General features: G+C 53.7%; 1 long non-coding RNA gene across 1 annotated transcript; it reads right to left on the bottom strand.

The window, feature by feature from the left end:
• Positions 1-11825: 11825 nt before the first annotated feature.
• On the bottom strand, positions 11826-16626 carry LOC138375578 (uncharacterized). Its single transcript, XR_011231535.1, has 2 exons — positions 13791-16626; positions 11826-12811 (listed from the first exon to the last, which is right to left on the bottom strand). It is a non-coding gene; the product is annotated as an uncharacterized lncRNA (long non-coding RNA).
• Positions 16627-18151: the final 1525 nt, after the last annotated feature.

Genomic DNA, 18151 nt, shown 5'->3' on the forward strand with positions numbered 1-18151 from the left:
ATCCGTCTGGCCCGACCGCTCTGAGTTGTGAGCATATGCATGTGGCCTGTCTTCCGCTGGTCTGCCTGCTTGGTGGCTGTCCCTTACTGAATGTTGTCTCCCGGTGCCTAGCACAGTGCCCGTCTCCTTGTATGTGCTCCGTGCATGTTTGCCAGATGAGTGGCTGTCCCTGCAGCCCTTCTCCCCACCCTTCATCCCTCTCTGCCTGCTCCTCTGAGAGGTGCTCCACAGGGGCTTGGGAGAGGCCAGCTCCTTACTTCTTTAGGCTGGGCCACCATCGCCCCATGTGGGTTGAGGGGGGCATGGGTGGAAAGGGATGGGGGCAGGAATAGGATCTGGGCAGATGTTGGAACATTTTGCTATTCATGAATTGCTCAGGTTGAAATGCATGAGAGTTTGCCAATGACGGTGATTTTATTTTTCTTTAACAGCTTGATTGGCTGAGAGGCAAAACTGTGGCCTGGGTCCTGTGCTTGGGGAGGCTAGATTCTGGTGACACAAGCACCTCCTTGTGTCCTCCCTCCCACAGAACAGACTTGAAGCTTAGTAGAAATCAGATGCAGGGGCTGGAGCTGTCCAGGCTGTAGAGACCCCCACCCCCACCCCAGCTTCTGCCTTTGTTTGCTCTCCTTCCCCTAGATCTCTCTCTACCTTGACTGCTGAGGCTATCACTGAGTCTCCCTTCTCTCCCCTTCCCTGACAGCCCTGGGCTGCCAGGCTGGGAGCCCCCTCTGTTTGCCTGGGAAGGCTCAGAACTGGAGAAAGCCCTTGGGAAAAAGAAAATTCATGCCTTCCTGCTCAACAGAGCAGCACCCACCCCACTTTACTCTTGGTGGCGGAGCTCCCAGGCTGTTAAGTGACAGGGAACCTGAGCTGCTCATACTATGGAGTAGAGATGGATCTGGGGGGCAATGGGGGCTTGAGCCATGGGGAAGGCTACTTAGTGGCCTAGAGAAAGGGAGGTCATCCTGTTCTTGGTAGCACAAACATTGCTGGCCTGGTGCAGGCCTGGAGGACAATGTGTATGGGATCCTGCCGGGTCCTTCTGGAACTAGTCTTCTCCTGGGTCAGGGACTGTACCCACAGGCCCATCTCAAACACATCTCCAAATCTGGAGGCCTGTTTGGGGCAGAGGCAGCAGAACCAAATCTCCTGGGGCTCCTCTGAAGTTTCAGCAATGCCCCCTGCCACCACCACCATGGTGGGTGGAATCAGACTGCCAGGCTCTGCTCTCCACCTGCATCCCAAGACCTATTCCGGCTCAGGAACCCTCCTCCCTGAGGGTATAGGTGGGAGGGAGCTCCAGGCACACACCAAGCCTGAAATACAGGAGGACCTAGATCTCTTGCCCTTGTTTGCCAAGCTTCATCAGCCATTCATTCATTCCTTTGACCAATGGGTATCGGTATCATTCAGCCAGCATCCTTAGGACTATGTCATATGCTTCCAGTTTAGTCTCCCCTGGGTTGGAGTATGTGAGGTGGTGGTGGCAAGTGCCTCCTGCTCAGCATCCTCCTAATGTCCCAGTTCCCTGCCACCAGGGGCCAAGGCAGGTCTGCTGGGCTCCAGAAAGGTATATAAGTCTATGAAAAGCTTTGAGAGAAGTCAGCTCCAGTATAGACTCATGAAATCTTAAGAGTTGTTGGGACCTTACCTAACTTCCTTCCAGGTGCAAGAACCCCTTCTATATTAGCGTACCATTTATTGGGCACCGACTGTGTGCCAGGTAGTGGGTCTGAGAAGTGGTTGTGCCTCCTGTTTTTGATTACCTCTGGTGGCAGGGAGCCCATGGGCTCCTGTTGGAGCAGTCCTAGTGCTTCTCCTGTCCTTTCCTGGGCCGAGCCTGGTCTGCCTCCAAGCCCTTCCCTTTGTGGCTTTCTCTGCTATGGCGGCTCATGGTGCATCAGCCGCGTTCCCACTTCTCTCCCCGCAAAGGGATGCTCCCCCTGGCTTCCCTCCCCTGGAACCATCTCCAACCCCAGTGTCCAGTGTCCAGATGCAGGCTGAGGTTCAGGGTGACTGTGTGCCCTTGAAGGAAGCAGTGGGACTGGGGGCTCCCTAAAAAGGGAGCTGCTGCAGCCTGTTCCCCAGGGAGACAGGCTGGACCTGGGTTCTCCAGCTCTGCTGGGATTAAGGGACTTGTTACTAGAGAGGGGCGGGCACCCCCACCAGCCCTGAGTGCCAGCCTTCCAGCCCTCTCCCTCCGCCTGTCCCCTGAGCTCCCTCCTGTCTCCCTGCTTCCTTCCTCCTGTTCCCTGTTGCTCCTGTTCCACTCCAGCCTCTGCCCTCTCTCTGCTAGCATTCTTCCTTTTCAGGCTCTCTCCTTCCTTTCTCTCTCTCTGTCTTCTCCTATCCTCTCCTCTAAGTGAAAATGCCCACCCAGGCAAGTCATAGCCTCTGTAAGCCTCGGTTTTCTCATCTGCCAAATGGGAATAAAAATAGTATTTATGTTACTGAATGATTACAATTAATAGGGGCCTAGCACATACCTGACACAGTTTTCACTCAAAAAATCCAAGTTCCTTTCCCCCTTCTCCCCTTCCCTTTTCTCCTGCAGAACTTCTACATTTCCATCTGCTATCACGTCCTTCTTATTCTTTCTCAGTTTCTCTCGGCATCTCTGTTCTGTCTCTCCCAGTGCTGTCTCCCTCACTCCTGTTTTGTCTCCCACCTTCCCTCATTCCATCCTGGTTGCCGCCCCCGCCCCTCCCCCCCCACAGGTGGCAGAGCCCAGGCCTGTGCTGACAGCAAGAGTTGGGGGGGGGGGTGTCTCCTCTGCTCGTTAGAGGCCCAAGAATGTGTGGAGTCATGAGGGACAATGAGAGCCAGCGGCAGGAAGAATGGGGCCTCTGTTGGGGCAGGAGAAGTTTCCTAAATCCACCACTCAGCTGAATGGGAGTGCCCGAGGGCCAGGGAGGGGTGAGGCGGAGAGGTGGCCACAGCTTGTAGGTAGAGGGGGGACGGGCACCATGGAAATTCTTAACACCTGTTGGCATTTCTGGGGTGAGCTCAGACCTCAAAGGCAACCGTCTTTCTCCCTCGAGTGGACAAGGAGGAAAGGGATCCTGGGGACAGGGCCAGGGAAGCCAGAGAGAGAATGTCACCGTGGCCCTGTGAGCTGCCTGGGCCCCAGCTCTCACCGCCAGCACAGAGGAGACAGGAAGAGTGGGGGTGGCCCCAGCTTGAGAAGGGTTAGTCCTTGGGGTTCTCACCAAGTGGCACCTTTCCCTGCCCAGGATGCAGAGAAAGCGGCTTCTCACGGTTGGGGGAAGCAGAGTCCTCCTCGGGAAAGGTGAGGCCTGGCTGACCTGCCTCCTCTTCCTCCACTTTCCACATGAGGTCTGTCCCCCCACCCAGCCCTTCTCTCTAAGAAACACCTTAGAGAGAGACTCCTCCCTTCCAGAGCTACTTGGGGCCTGCAGGTGGGCCAAGAGCTGAGCCTTCCTTGTGCCCAGGGACGGGAGGGAGGCCGGGAATCCCAGGGAAGGACAAGGTGAAGGTGGGCGGAGGGCCCAGCCCCGAGTGCGCCTGAGGAAGGAAATAAAAGGACAGACAAGTGCTGACCTGGTCCTCCCAGGGCAGGGGAGTGGCGGGAGCGCAGCGGGGGTGAGGGTGAGGAGAGGAACCCGGCTGCAGAGCAGGGGAGGGGGCGGGCAGCAGAGGGGGCTGCGGGGAGCCGCCTCAGGTCTCCTGCCAAAATTTAAACCATAAAAAAGCCTGAGGGGAGCGGTAGGGGAAGGGAGGAGAGAAAGGATACGGGGAGGGAGGGAGGGACCGCACAGCCCCTCCGCACCAATAGCCCGGCAGGGGACGTGAGTAATACACGGCTGGTTCAGAGGGAGGGAGATCAAAAGCGCGTAGATACAAGAGGTTTGTGCTTCACCGACCAGACAGCCAGAGGCTCAATGAGACCTTTGTTACCCAGGCCCAAGTCGGGGTTGAAGGACTACCTGACCGCCCCGCTGCCCGGCCCGCCCCCACAACCGCTGTCCTCGGGTGGGGGAGGGGCGGGTCACAGCGAGTCAAGTTGAGTCGGGCACAGCTCAGCCCCGGCCAGCGGTGGGCGGGCAGCGGAGGGAGGAGGCCTGCCCTCGCCGGGCGTGGAGCTTCTGGGATGAGTGGAGGAGTAAGTGGCGGCCTGGAAGGCAGGAAGTAGCTCTGCGGGAATTGTGAGGGACACTTCGAGGGAGCGGGAGCCTCACCGGGACTGCCAGGTGAGCGGCCCCTGGAACCCCCGGCCCCTGGCCCAGTGTCCCTTGAGAGGGAGCTGAGGGCATTCTGGCTGGAGCTTCGCGAAGGTCCTGGGGCCGTGAGAGAGGAGGAGCCCAAGGCCGCCAATGGCCCGGAGTTCAGGCAGGAGGCTGGGGGATGCCCAGTTGTTTAGACCTTAAGGCTGGGCAAGCCTGGGGGGTGTGGTGTGCTGCTGCCGTTGGGGAGGGCAGGACGTCCAGTTTAAGCAGGGTTGCTCCAGCCAGGGTCCTGCAGAGGGCCCAAGAGCCTGCCCCGGAGGCTGGGTGGCTGGGGTCGGGGGGCAGGGCCTGATCTGGGCCTGGGGCTTCTTACCATCCTACTGGGGGGCCCTGAGAGAGGTCAAGGCTGTGCCTGGAGGTCTGAGTCCCCTGGGCTCTCCTGGGCCTGGGCAACCAGGAGCCCCTGGAGGCCCACTCCCCTGAGGCTGATGCCCACAGTGGACCCATGGCAGCAGAGGAGGCGAGGAAATGGTGTGTGTGCTTAGACCACACCTTTTCCAGGGTCCTGAGACCTTTGTTCCCCTCAGCCCAGCTGTTCAGCCCAGTGCTGGAGATGCCCGCGCTGAGCACCAACCCTGCCAGTGAGGGTGGCAGAGCACCCAGCACCCTCCCGTGGCGTCGCCCAGGCACGGCTCCAAAGCTGCCTGGCGGGGATTTCAGCTCCGGCCCTTTTCCTGCCTCCAACCTGGAGATGGAGACCTCACTCTCCTCCAGACCAGGCAGGAGTGAGTACAGTTGGTAACCCCTGAACTGGCCTGGGAAGCGTGGAGCAGCCCCCACCCCTAGAAACTTGTTTGCCCCTGTAAAGAAGAGGCAGGCCCTCGTCTCTGGCTCCCTGTGCCCTCTCTGCTTCCTGCGGCTGGACTAGAAAGGGTTAAGCTGTGTAAGGATGGAGCCTAACATGGGGCTAGTCCGGTACTGGCAGCAGCAGCCTTGAAAAGATCTGGCCTATTCTCCTGGGGAGGGGGTAGTTAAGGACCCGGGGCTGGGGGGCTGGAAGCTAATTAAGGGAATTCGAGGAGGTCCTTCCTGGCCAGGAAGCTGCCCCTCCTCATACCCTGGAGTGAGGGCCATTGTGTGCGCCTTTGTAGGGCAAGAACTGGAAGCTCATTACTCAGATGGCTTTAGTGCTCCTGGGGCCTGGCAGGTGGTGGGGGATGGTGAGAGAATGTAACCTGGGGGGCCCAGGACTTCCAGGGAGGCAGTTGGGGGGTGGTGAGAAGGGGAGTGAGGGCTCCCCAGGTGCCCCCAGCTTCTCGCTTCCTTTTGAGATTCCTGCCGCTGGACCCCCTCAACTCTGCTGTGGCCTATGGCTTTTCATTCCTATGTGATTGCTGTTCCAAACTCATGTAGGGCTAAAAGCCATGGGCTACAGTGAGGGGCGTGCTCCTTCTCCTGCAGCAGCTGCACCTCCTCACAGGACCTGGTTCGGAGCCAGCCACCAAGGGGGCACCAGAAGGGGCCTCCGCTTGGGCCGGGGCACGCAGGGGATCTGGTACCCCTGGATCTGGGGCTGGGCTGTGTGCCTTGCCCAAGTCACTTCCCCTCTGGACCTGTTCCCTCACCCTGAAACGAAGAGTGGACTGGTAACTCCAGAGGGAGATTCCCCTCGGAGGAAGGAAGGAGACATTCAGGCTGTGCTGATGTCTCTGAGTCGGTTCCTTCCCCCTTGCCAAGTGACGGAGGCCTGGCTCAGGGCCAGAGATTTGGGGGCTGGAGACAGGAGCAGTGGGCCATGAAGACTTACTTGGGCCTTTGCTCAGTGCCCCCAAGGCAGCCCCCGCTTCTCTGCCTTCCACCCTGCACTCCTCCTTTCTCTGTGGTCAGCTTGGAATCCTCAGCCTTTCTCTCTGTAAGGAGATCCCCTAGCTCTTCAGTCGCTGAAATGGGAGCACTCGGGCTGGCCACGGGGGAGAAGAGGTTCTGCAGTGAAACTAGGAAGGCAGCAGCTCTTCATGGATGGAAGGTTGGTGCCCAGGGTCCCTGGCTCCTGGTGCACTACCCGCTCCAGCAGTCTGCCTCCCTCCTTCCTTGTGTGAATGGCACCTGCCCTCCTTACTCCGCTCCTGCCTGTCACTCAGCTTGCCTGGCTTCCTCCCCTGTGCTTATTTCTATTCCTGCGTTTCCTCCCCTGCCCCTTTTAAACCTGCCTGACTCCATCCCTGCCACCCTGGAAGACTCCAACAAGTGGCAGTAAAGCAGGCAGTCCGGCTGGAGTAACAGAGGCGCACCCTCGCCCCCCAGCCCCGTTCCCCCTCCGCACTTCCAGGCCCCCCTCTGTCTAAGACAGACCACTGAGGAATCAGAGAGAGGACAACGTTTGGTATTGAGAATCAGAAAACAAGTTACTTACAGTATCTCGGAGCCCTTAATTTCCCCAACCAACATTTACGGAGTGTCTACTATATGCCAGGCATGATTCTAACCATCTTATCTGCATAACTCATTTACTCCTCAAGACAGTCCTATCTATTATCAGCCCTTGTTGCTTATGGGAGATCTGAGGCACAGGGGAGCTAAGACTGGCCGAAGTTCACATGGCTAGTAAGGGGGAAAGCTGGGATTTGAACCCAGGTGGGCTGCTGCCAGAACCCGTGCTCTTGGCACATGGTGCTGGATGTGGGAAGCGCCAACACCAGTGCATGGGGAAGCTGGGCAGTGCCGTACTCACATGAGGGGCTCCTCGCACAAGGTCTCTGTTGGGTGTGTGTCCATGAATTGGCCCCATGGCCCAACTCCAGTCACACTTTGTCCGTCGATGGCTTTCCTTCTCCAGCAAGAGCAGAGGGGCTAGGAATAAGAACAATAGGGGAAGTGAAGAGAAAGCCCAGGCCAGCTGGGGTTTTGCTGGGGCGAATCCAGGCTACTTCCCCCCTGCCCCAGCTTAGATGGTGAAAAGAACAGGGAGGAGAATCTGCCAGGGTTTCTCGCTGGCCCAGAGATCAGGGATGGCTGGCACCTTCCTCCACTTCCCTCGATGTCCAGCTGCCCCAGGCTCAGAATGAGCCTATCCCATTCCCTGCCCTGCTCTGAGGACGTCCAGGCACTCCCGATCTCCCAATTGGGTAGTCAGGTTGGAGCAGTGCCCTCTTCCTGCCCCTGCAACTGGGCCCCTCCCAGGAATCCCGCTGTACAGTTTGCTGGGGAAGGCCCCGGCACCAGGCTGGGCCTGGGAGGAAGCAGACAGATGAACCGTTCCAGAGACTGTACCTCTGTAAAGCCCCAGCAAGGCAAGGCACTCTGCAGGGACCGCAGAGTGGAAGTCTGTTGAATGAATTAGGAACTGGGAGGAAAGGGAGTTGGGGTAAAAGAGCTAAGTTGTCACCAGCAGGGACACAGAGCTAGCCCACGACTCAGCAACTCACCTGAGACAGTCCTGCCTTTCTGGCCCTGGGCCTGGGGTGCTTCTGGGGTTACAGAGTTGGAGCTCCTTTCCATTCTTTGTCTCTTAGCCACTGCCAGTGGGGCAGGCCTGGAGAAGATATACAATTATATATTTTACATAATTGTTGAACTGCATTGAAAAGGCAAGCTGGCCTCCTGCCCTCTCTCCCTGGAGGATTCACAGATCAGAGGGCTGTGTCTGTCCTGTCCCCTGCCTGCAGACGGCTGAAACTTAAAATATTCCCAGCAATCTAAGGCTTTTTGACAGTCCCCAGATATACCAAGCACAGGCCTCCCTTGGGAGAGTGGGCCCCTGTATAACAACACTGAGATTCAGGTGACTCTCTCTTGTTATACTTGTTCTGTTTTTAGTGGAAATGGAATTTGACTGCTAAGCCACACTGCCTTCAAACTTTAAAGATTATTGGGGAAAAAAATCTCCATCGCTATCTTTAGAAGGGGATAGCACTAAAGTCTGACATTTGGGGTCTATTCCGGCACTGACGGTCTGGGCCACCAGCTTCCTAGCTGCTGCTACAAGGCAAGTTGATGACCCCAATCGTGCTTGTGATGACTCTTAGGGTGGGCCAGCCTCTGCTGGGCAGGACCGGGAAACCCTGGACGCAGGGCATAAGGACATGTCAAGACTATTGCTGTCCCCATCTCGCCAGAGCCCATGGCCCCCAGTAGCTCAGAACCACCGATAAATGCTCACTGCCCTTGTAGTCTAGGGAAGTGGAGGCAGCTTTTGCTCTTTCTCCATAGGTGGGCAAGCAAAAAGCAAGGGGGGCTGGCCTTGGCAAGCTGGGGTCTGTGGCCTCCAAGGCCATCAAAGGCAGAGAGGGCCTTGGCTTATGATTCCAGGGCCTCGACGAGCCGGAGGCTGGAGGTCAGTCTCAGGCAGGCCAAGAAGGAGTTAAGCTTCAAGGAGAACGCGGGCTTCTCCCAGACTGGAGGCCTGTGCCCAGCTTGGCTGCTGCCAACTCCGGGAAGAAATCCTGGGATCTGTAGTTTTGCCACAACCCACCCCTGGCCTGCCTGTTTATCAACACAGTCTTGCAGACTACAGTTCCCAGAAACCTGCAGAGACCAGGCTTGGGGGGAAGGGGTGGGGTAGGAGGCTCCGTGGCGGCCGGAGGGAGAGGGAGAGGGAGGAGGTGGGGAGAGAAAACTCAATTCACCCCCTTCCTTTTTAATTCTTTCTCCTGGTGTGTCTGCTCCACCGCCCGAGCTAATCCCCCAAATCCGGTCTCCTAAGCCGCAGCTGCTTCCCTTCGCAGTGATGAATGGCTCTGGGAGGGAAGGTGAATTCATATTTTAATTACTGAGGCGCGGTGCTAAGGGAGCAGGGGAGGGGGTGGAGGGCTCAGCTTTGTTCTAGAGGCGCCGAGGGCGCACCCTCCTCACTGGGTCACTTCTCTTTTGCCCTTTACCTGGGGTGGGGGGTGGTGGGGAGTGAAGGTGGGGGGTGTCTTGCTGGAAGCTCCTTTGCTTCTGCCTTGGGAAGGGACTGGGGTCGGGGGGGACAAGGACAATATCCCTTTTTTGTTTGTCAGAGGATTCCTGGCATGTCCCAACACTTGTAAATATCTTCCTCCCTTCCACCCCCACTGCCGCCCACTTTGATGGAGGACCTTGCCAAAATTCAAGACACCTAGGAGTCTGTGGGCTGCAAGCCTGGGGCCATGGCTTTCTCTTCATCTTAGTCTCTAGTGTGCTCCCAGTCCCCTCTTCTTGGTTCTTCCACATGTTCAAGCTGCCTCTGACCCACTGCCCCATTTTTGCCTGAGCTGCTAGGGTGGGAGGACCCGGGGAGGGCATCTGGCATAGAGAGGAGATGTGGGGTTGGGGCCAAGGGAAGGGGTCTGCAGGAGGCTGGGGAGGATGGATGCCCTGTGGACTGGCATCTCTTGTGCGTGGCTCCCACAAAGCTGGCTGGGCAGAGGATCTCCTGGGCCCCCAGACCCCTGACCATCTTGGACCTGAGCTGGAGAAAGGCCAGCGAGGAGGATGGGGAAGAAGCCAGGGCCAACAGCTTGCAGTCAGATGCAGCCAACTGTGCGATAGCAGGAGGCTTGTCCAGTGTCCACCCCCCTCTCCTGCCTATTTTGGGTTTCTGGGGGCTGTTTTTCCATTCCGTAGTCCCTCCCGGACTGTGGGCCTGAGAATGGAGGTGGTGGGTGGGAGGGGAGTTCCCACCATGAGCACAGACTAGGAGGAGTGGACCCAGGCGCTAGACCAGACCCCACCCCCATAAGTAGACACAGCGAGAGCAGGGTCATCAGGACCTGACTTCCCGGGGGAGCGTCCAGCTGGTGCTGGAGCACCCTGCCAAGTGTGAAGGGGTAAGGACAGAGAGGAGAGTCCACAGGACTCCTGCCCAGGGAAATCAGAGGGGAGCAGAGACCACAGCCCTGGCAAAGGGGCTCCCCAGGTACCTGCTGGGGGGGGGATTCTGAGGGAGGAGGAGTGGGCCCATAGTGGGCAGGGACACTGCAATGGGATGGGATCCTCTGTCCCATGTCACCCCCTTCAAGGGCTGGCCCTGTGATCTGCTTGCTGCAGATAGAGCCCAGGCTGCCCCACTGCTTGGCGCTGCTCCTGTTATAATGTGGAAGCGCGCAAGCAGATCACAAGAGAATTTAATGCCAGTTTAGGAGTCTTTATTAGCCGGCCGGCGACCACCTCTGTCCACCAAACAATAACAGAGAGTGGCCCCGACTTGAAGTTGTACAGGGATTTTATACCCTTTTTGAGGAGGGCTACGTGCCTACACACATGTACAAGAAGAACAAAGAGAACAAAAACAGGACAATCATTAACAATTTAAGGTTATACCGCCCGGAGGTCTGGTGATTTCATAGACCCCTTGGCGCCATAAAACAGGTTGCAATCATTGACGTAAAAGGTCATCTATTCTACTGATCAAGCATACCACATTTATCTTGATTATCTTTTAGGCCTATGTTGAACCCATGACAGGGCAATCATCCTCCCCACCTCCCTGGTTCCCAGACCAGCAAGCTTAGTACAGAAGCAGATAGCATTCATTAGAGTTTCTCAACAAGTTAACCCTACAGGGGTGTCTTTCTTCCCTTAACCCATTACATTCCCCACTGGTTTTCAGCGAGATATCAAATCCTTGATAGTTATTACAGTTTATCTTAATACCTAATGCGTTGCATGTTTCCTTCTATATTAATATTGCCACATCCATAGGCCCCGAACCTCCCTTCAGGTAATAACCCCATCACAGGCTCAGTGTTGCCTAAAAGTTGACATAAATCAAAATATAGCAAGGGAGAAAAGACCGTAACATTTTGAGTTATCACTGTCCCATCGACTGTGCGCGTGAGCACCCAAGTGTAATTTAAAGGCTGGTGGGGGCTCGTCGCCACCATCCCCATCAAGATGCTCCAGAGGAATGTCTTAAAAGTCTTATCTTTAGTGGATCTTCGGTGGGCCGAGCCGTCCATCGTTCTTCTTGGACTGGAGTCGCCTTCTTGATCTGGGTATGGTGAATCCAGTGGCGTTTTCCTGCCACCTTTACAGCCGTAGGGGTGGTGAGAATCACCGGTAAAGGTCCAGTCCACCTTGGTTCTAAAGTAGCGGGCTGGAGTTTTTTATCCAAACAAGGTCACCGGGCTGTACCTGAAGAGAAACTTTATCAGAAGGAGAATTAGCAAGACTAGAGTGTGCAGCCCTGACTAAGTTGTGGATCTTCCGAGTGCTCAGCTGTAAGGCTTGCAGGGATTAAAGAAGAGTGTGGTCACTTAATTCAGCTAGTTTCTCTTCTCCCACTTTAGGAACCAGTGGGGGTGGACGGCCAAACATTATTTCATATGGTGTTATACCTCTGACATATGGAGTACACCTAGTTCTTAATAGTGCAAAAGGAAGGAGGCTCACCCAGTCTTCGCCCGTCTCCGCTCTTAGCTTACATAATATTTCCTTTAATGTTCTATTCATCCTTTCTACCTGACCTGAACTTTGCGGTCTATAAATACAATGTAACTTTTATTTAATTTGTAATGCCTGAGCTAATAATTGAGTAGTTTTGGCAATGAATGCCGGGCCATTGTCGGACCCCAAGGCTAAAGGAAGGCCGAATCTAGGTACAATTTCCATTACTAACTTCTTTACTACTACCTGTGCTGTTTCTGATTTCGTGGGAAATGCTTCTATCCATCCTGAGAAAGTGTCCACGAATACCAACAGGTAGCGGTATCCATACTTGCCTGGCTTGATTTCCGTGAAGTCAGTTTCCCACTGCTCCCCAGGGGCTTGTCCTCGCAACCTGACCCCGGGGTGGGGGTTCAGTCTTTTACCTGGATTAACTTGCGCACATGTCAGGCATCCGGCAGTTATCTGTTGGGTCATCTGATGCAAGTTAGGTATATAATAGTCTCGTTGAAGAAGTTCTGCCTCCTTCGTGCTTCCTAGGTGCGTACTTTGATGTATTTGTTCAATTAACCGGCGACCCAGGTGCTGTGGGACTAAGATCCTGCCACTTGGAAGGACTTTCCAACCTCCCGGATCGGTGGTTGCTCTTAGAGTCCTTCCCAGTTCCAATTCTCCCTCTGAATAAACCGGCGAGGGCGGCAAGAGTCGCTCAGGCAGAACAGGCAAAATATGGAGAGGCCCCACTGGTTTTCGGGCAGCTTCCTTAGCAGTGACATCAGCAAACATGTTTCCCTTCGCTGTAGGGGTACTCTCATTCTGATGCCCCCGACAATGAATAATGGCCACTTTCTTTGGCAGCCAAATAGCTTCTAGGAGAGCTAGGATCTCAGATTTATTCTTTATTTCCTTTCCGCCTGAAGTTAAAAGGCCCCGCTCTTGGTAAAGTGCCCCATGAACATGTGCCGTAGCAAAAGCATATCTACTGTCAGTATAAATGTTAATTACTTTATTCTTTCCCCATCTAAGAGCTTGGGTTAAGGCAATAAGTTCAGCTTTTTGGGCTGATGTTCCTGGGTTAAGAGCTTGTGCCCAGATAACCCGGTCCTTGGTGACTACTGCTGCCCCTGCATACCTTGTTCCTTCATTCACATAGCTGCTCCCATCCGTGTATAACTCTTCTTCAGGGTCCGGCCAAGGTTGATCTGTAAGATCAGGTCGCAAACTTGTCAAAGATTCTAATATTTCACAGCAGTCATGCAGAGGTTCTGACAATTCTGTATCCGGAAGCAGAGTAGCAGGGTTAAGGGAAGCAGTTTTCAAAAACCGAATCCTGGGCGGATCCAATAGTAACACTTGATATTGAGTTATCCGAGCATTTGAAAGCCACTTATCAGGTGGACTCTTCAACAAAGTTTCTATTGAGTGTGGGGCAATTACACATAAATCCTGTCCCAAAGTTAGCTTCAAGGCCTCCTTTACTAAAACGGCAGTTGCCGCAACGGCACGCACACATCCTGGCCAACCTGAAGCCACCGGGTCTAGTTTCTTTGACAAATAGGCTACTGGCCTATTCCAAGGCCCCAATTCCTGCGTCAACACTCCCTTCGCTATTCCCCGTGCTTCAGCCACATATAACTTGAAAGGCTTAGTCACATCAGGCAAAGTCAGTGCTGGGGCATTCACAAGTGCCCGTTTTAAACTTTCAAAAGCTTTGGTCTCAGTTTCAGTCCACACTAAGGTTTCTCCCTTTCCTCCAGTGCTAGCATACAATGGCTTTGCTATTTCAGCAAACTTGGGAATCCAAAGTCTACAATATCCCACTGCCCCCAAGAATTCCCGCACCTGTTTCTTCGTTTGGGGTTGTGGAATTCCTAAAATAGCTTGGATTCTGTCAGTGGAGAGAGTTCTCTTTCCCTCTTTTAGTTCATAACCCAAGTATGTAGCTACTGGAGTACATAATTGAGCCTTCCTGGCAGGAACTCTGTAACCTAACTGGGCCAATTCAAGCAATAAATCTTCAGTTGCCTTTTTACATGTTACTTGGTCTTGTGCGGCCAAGAGGAGATCATCCACATATTGCAAAAGAGTCACCTGTGGATGATTTTGTCGGAACTGGACCAAATCCTGGCTTAGTGCCTCATCAAACAGGGTAGGGGAATTCTTAAATCCTTGTGGCAATCGAGTCCAAGTCAACTGTCCCGAATATTCCCCCTCTGGATCAATCCATTCAAAGGCAAAAATAGGCTGACTTACCGCTGCCAATGGGAGTGAAAAGAAGGCATCCTTTAGATCCAGCACAGTGTAAACTTGATGATTTGGAGGTAACATACTCAAGAGAGTATATGGGTTAGGCACCGTGGGATGGATAGTCTCAGTCCTTTTGTTCACTTCCCGCAGGTCCTGTACTGGTCGATAATCATTCGTTCCCGGCTTTTGAACTGGGAGCAAAGGGGTGTTCCAGGCAGATTGACAAGGCACCAAAATTCCTGCCTGTCTGAGTCTTGCTATGTGAATGGCAATTCCCTTCCTTGCTTTCAAGCTAATGGGGTATTGCCGCACGCGTATCGGCGTGGCAGTGCTGGTCAATTGCACGATAATGGGAGGGCGGTGAGAAGCCAGACCGGGTGGATTGGTTTCTGCCCAAACACCAGGTATTTTATACTGAAGCTCCTGCAAGTATTTACTCAACTTAACCCTTTTAGGGACCTCCTCGGTTAGCAAATATTCTTCTGATAGGGGGCAGGTGAGAAGCATAGCAGAGGGGCCTTGGCCAAACGAAAGTTCAGTCACGTCCCCCTGGAAGGTTATAGTGGCCCTCAATTTCTGTAGTAGATCTCTGCCCAGAAGAGGGTATGGGCATTCAGGTATGACTAGAAAAGAGTGAGTAATCGTCCCTTTTCCTAAATTCGTTATCCGCGTCTTAGTCCACGGATACGATTTAGTCTTTCCTGTAGCTCCCTGTATGGAGACTCTTTCCTCCGATACAGGTCCCATTGCCTTCTGTAAAACAGAATGCGTGGCTCCAGTATCTACCAGAAAATTTACTGGGGTGCCCCCTACATTCAACGTGACCCTGGGCTCCTGGGGGCTCATCAAAATGGAGCCCGGGCCCCGTCACTCAGTCTCTTCCACCAAAACTGGAGTTGGTTGGCCTCCCTTCTTTTGGTAAAGGAGCGGACAATCTCTCTTCCAATGTCCATTTTCTTTACAATAGGCACATTGGTTTGGTGCTAGATCACTGCGACCCTTCTTGGGGTATCTCCCCTTCTTGGTTTTGTTCCTTTCTGTACACGGACTCTGAGAATTTCCCATAGCAGTTACCAGGATCTTGGCCATCCTTTTAGACTGCACAACATTAGGGTCTTCTCGATTGTTATAAATTTTCTGGGCAATTTCCACCAGTTCAGACAGCAATTTCCCTTCAAACCCTTCTAGTCTTTGCAACTTTCTCCTAATATCAGGGGCCGACTGTGTGGCAAAGGCAATATTAATAGCCCGCCTATTTTCAGGTGCCTCAGGATCGATAGGGGTATAAAGGCGATAAGCCTCAAAGAGGCGTTCTAAGAATGCCGCCGGAGCCTCATTTTGTCCCTGCACTGTTTCGCTTACCTTAGACAAATTAGTCGGCTTCTTGGCGGCGGCCCGTATACCCCTAAGCAGAGTCTGGCGATACTGATCAAGAGCCCCCTTACCTTCATTTTCATTTGGATCCCAGTCAGGACGCAGGGAGGGGAATACACGCTCTATTCGGACAGGGTCAGTTGTTGGCTGCCCGTCTGGGCCAGGAATTGCCCTAGCAGCCTCCCTCCGAATTCTCTCTCGTTCCTCAGATGTAAAAAGCACCTGCAAAAGCTGTTGACAATCATCCCAGGTGGGCTGATGAGTAAAAAAGATTGTTTCCAAAAGAGATATTAATCCCTGAGGTTTCTCAGAAAAAGAGGGGTTTTGATTTTTCCAATTATACAAGTCGCTGGTGGAAAAAGGAACATATACCATAAAAGGAGGATGATCGGTCCCGGGACTCATGGGTGCCTGTCGTAAAGGAAGAATAGGGGCCTCAGATATGGGACCACCAGGCGTTGGTTGGTATTGGGAACCGCTACGAGTGTGCGGGGGACTAGCTGGATCAAGGGGGCTCTGAGACCCTGTTTCGGAGTGCTCCGACCCTCGAGAGTGAGCTGTAACATAAGGAGGGGGCTCTTCCAAAAAGGGGTCCCCCTCTTGCCCCGACAATACTGGATATAGCTTGCGCCCCGCTTGTCCCTCCCTCTGCCCTCCTACCATCTTTGACACCATGACAGCCTTTGGCAGAGAAGCCGCCTTTTTACAATGACGCAACCACCGAGGATTATCTGCCAATATATCATTCCAGATTTGAATATAAGGAATTTGATCAGGGTGACCTGGGTTTCCATAAACCACCGTCTGCACTCGGGCGGCTAGGGATCTTTGATAGCTACCCTCCGGCGGCCATCCAACCCCGAAAGTTGGCCATTCTCGTTCACAAAACTTCTGTAAGTCAAGAGAGTTAACAGTAAAGCCATAAGGCCGTGCCCTCTGTTGGAAATCTGTGAAATTCTTTATAAAACACTCAAGAGGAGAGCAGTTAATACAGTCTGCTGGTCGTGAGGCCGTCTGCCCCATCTTTCTCAATCTGTGTAAAGAAACACACAGCAAAATTATATTTGTACGTATAATTCAAGCTCAAATTGTTGTTGCATACACTTCAGAGGGGGAGGTGGCAGTTTGCAACCACACAAGGCCCACCAAGAACCAGCAAAGAAGTGTGAAGGCAGCCTTCTTTAGAGGTCCCCAGGATTGAGGGGTCACGGTGGACAAGCCAATACCAAGCAGTAGCGCCAACAGGGAAGGGAGCCCCCAAACAATCTGTAACCAGGAGATTGTAAATCCAGAGACTGAGAGGGCCGTAGAAAAAGGAGAAGCTGTTGGGCTGCTCCACTCAGCAGCAACTCAGCTCAGCAGACTCACTCACGAACCTCATTCACCAATAGTCACACTTAGAGACACTCACACAGTAGGCATTTAATTTCAATCACACACCTGACCTAAGAGTCCGGACCCATTTCTTGGTCTTTCTCTCATAAATTGGCCAATATCACTCAAGAGAAATCCACAAAGGCACAAACAGACAATACTAGACCGGTCCTGTTCTAACCATCTAAAACTCAGACAAATAGAAGCAGAATTTTCACCGGGCAGCCCCGGACTTATCCCCTTGGGGTGCCTCCCGCCCGTTGGAAAATGCTTTCCGCCCAGCGGCCCTGGACTTATCCCCTCTTGGGGTGCCTCCCGCTGGTTGGAAAACGCCTTCCGCCCAGCGGCCCCGGACTTATCCCCTCTTGGGGTGCCTCCCGCTGGTTGGAAAACACCTTCCGCCCAGCGGCCCCGGACTTATCCCCTCTTGGGGTGCCTCCCGCTGGTTGGAAAACGCCTTCCGCCCAGCGGCCCCGGACTTATCCCCTCTTGGGGTGCCTCCCGCTGGTTGGAAAACGCTTTCCGCCCAGCGGTCCCGGACTTATCCCCTCTTGGGGTGCCTCCCGCTGGTTGGAAAACAAAAGACAAACACAGAAGCAACAAACAACAGATTTTAGCCGGCTACCGCCGCCGGCTACCGCTTGGATTCCTCGTCAAACGGATCTACTTGGTTTCGCTTTCTCAGAGAATAGATAGAGGCTTTGTCTGAGTCTGTCCCATGCTCACAAAGGAAACGGGGAAGGGAGTTTCTCTCAGGTGTCCGCCTGGCTGCGTCCCTCGCGGGAACTTAGGCGCGTCTTGGCTAAGGTGTACCCGTATAAAGCCCGGGCCCGGTCACTCCTTTTTCGGGGAGTGAATCACCGTTATGCCGTACGACGTCGCCACAGAAACGCAGGTTAGGACCCACTCAGATTCCGTAGCCGCAGCCGTGGAACCTCATACAGTCACGCTTCACTCACTCAATCAGACAGACAGACTTTACCTCTCTCTCAGCTGCAGCTTGTTACAATAGGAAGGTTGCCCAAGCGCACATTCAAAATAACAAACAAATATACCATATAATAGACAAACACCACATATATAGAGCAAAACCAGAAACAGAAACAGAAAACCTGGCTCACAAGCGACGTCTCGCCTTTAGAGCCTCAAACCAGGGGAGTCAGCTGCGTCCAGCCTCCCTCAGGTAATCAAAAGGGCCCACAGAACAGAACAAAACAACTCACCGGTGCAAACAAACGGAAGACTCCTACAGCAAATTTGCAAGAATTTTAGAGGGTCTGAGCCTTCCCGGAGCTGAGATCGTATTCCCAGGAGCTCCCTCCGGTGAAGGACCCAAACAGCGCTTCCACACTCTAGTCCCTTCGAATCTCGCTGGGGCCTCCAAATGTTATAATGTGGAAGCGCGCAAGCAGATCACAAGAGAATTTAATGCCAGTTTAGGAGTCTTTATTAGCCGGCCGGCGACCACCTCTGTCCACCAAACAATAACAGAGAGTGGCCCCGACTTGAAGTTGTACAGGGATTTTATACCCTTTTTGAGGAGGGCTACGTGCCTACACACATGTACAAGAAGAACAAAGAGAACAAAAACAGGACAATCATTAACAATTTAAGGTTAT

This window comes from Eulemur rufifrons, chromosome 27, assembly GCF_041146395.1.
Source record: "Eulemur rufifrons isolate Redbay chromosome 27, OSU_ERuf_1, whole genome shotgun sequence".
In the NCBI taxonomy this organism is placed as follows: domain Eukaryota; kingdom Metazoa; phylum Chordata; class Mammalia; order Primates; family Lemuridae; genus Eulemur; species Eulemur rufifrons.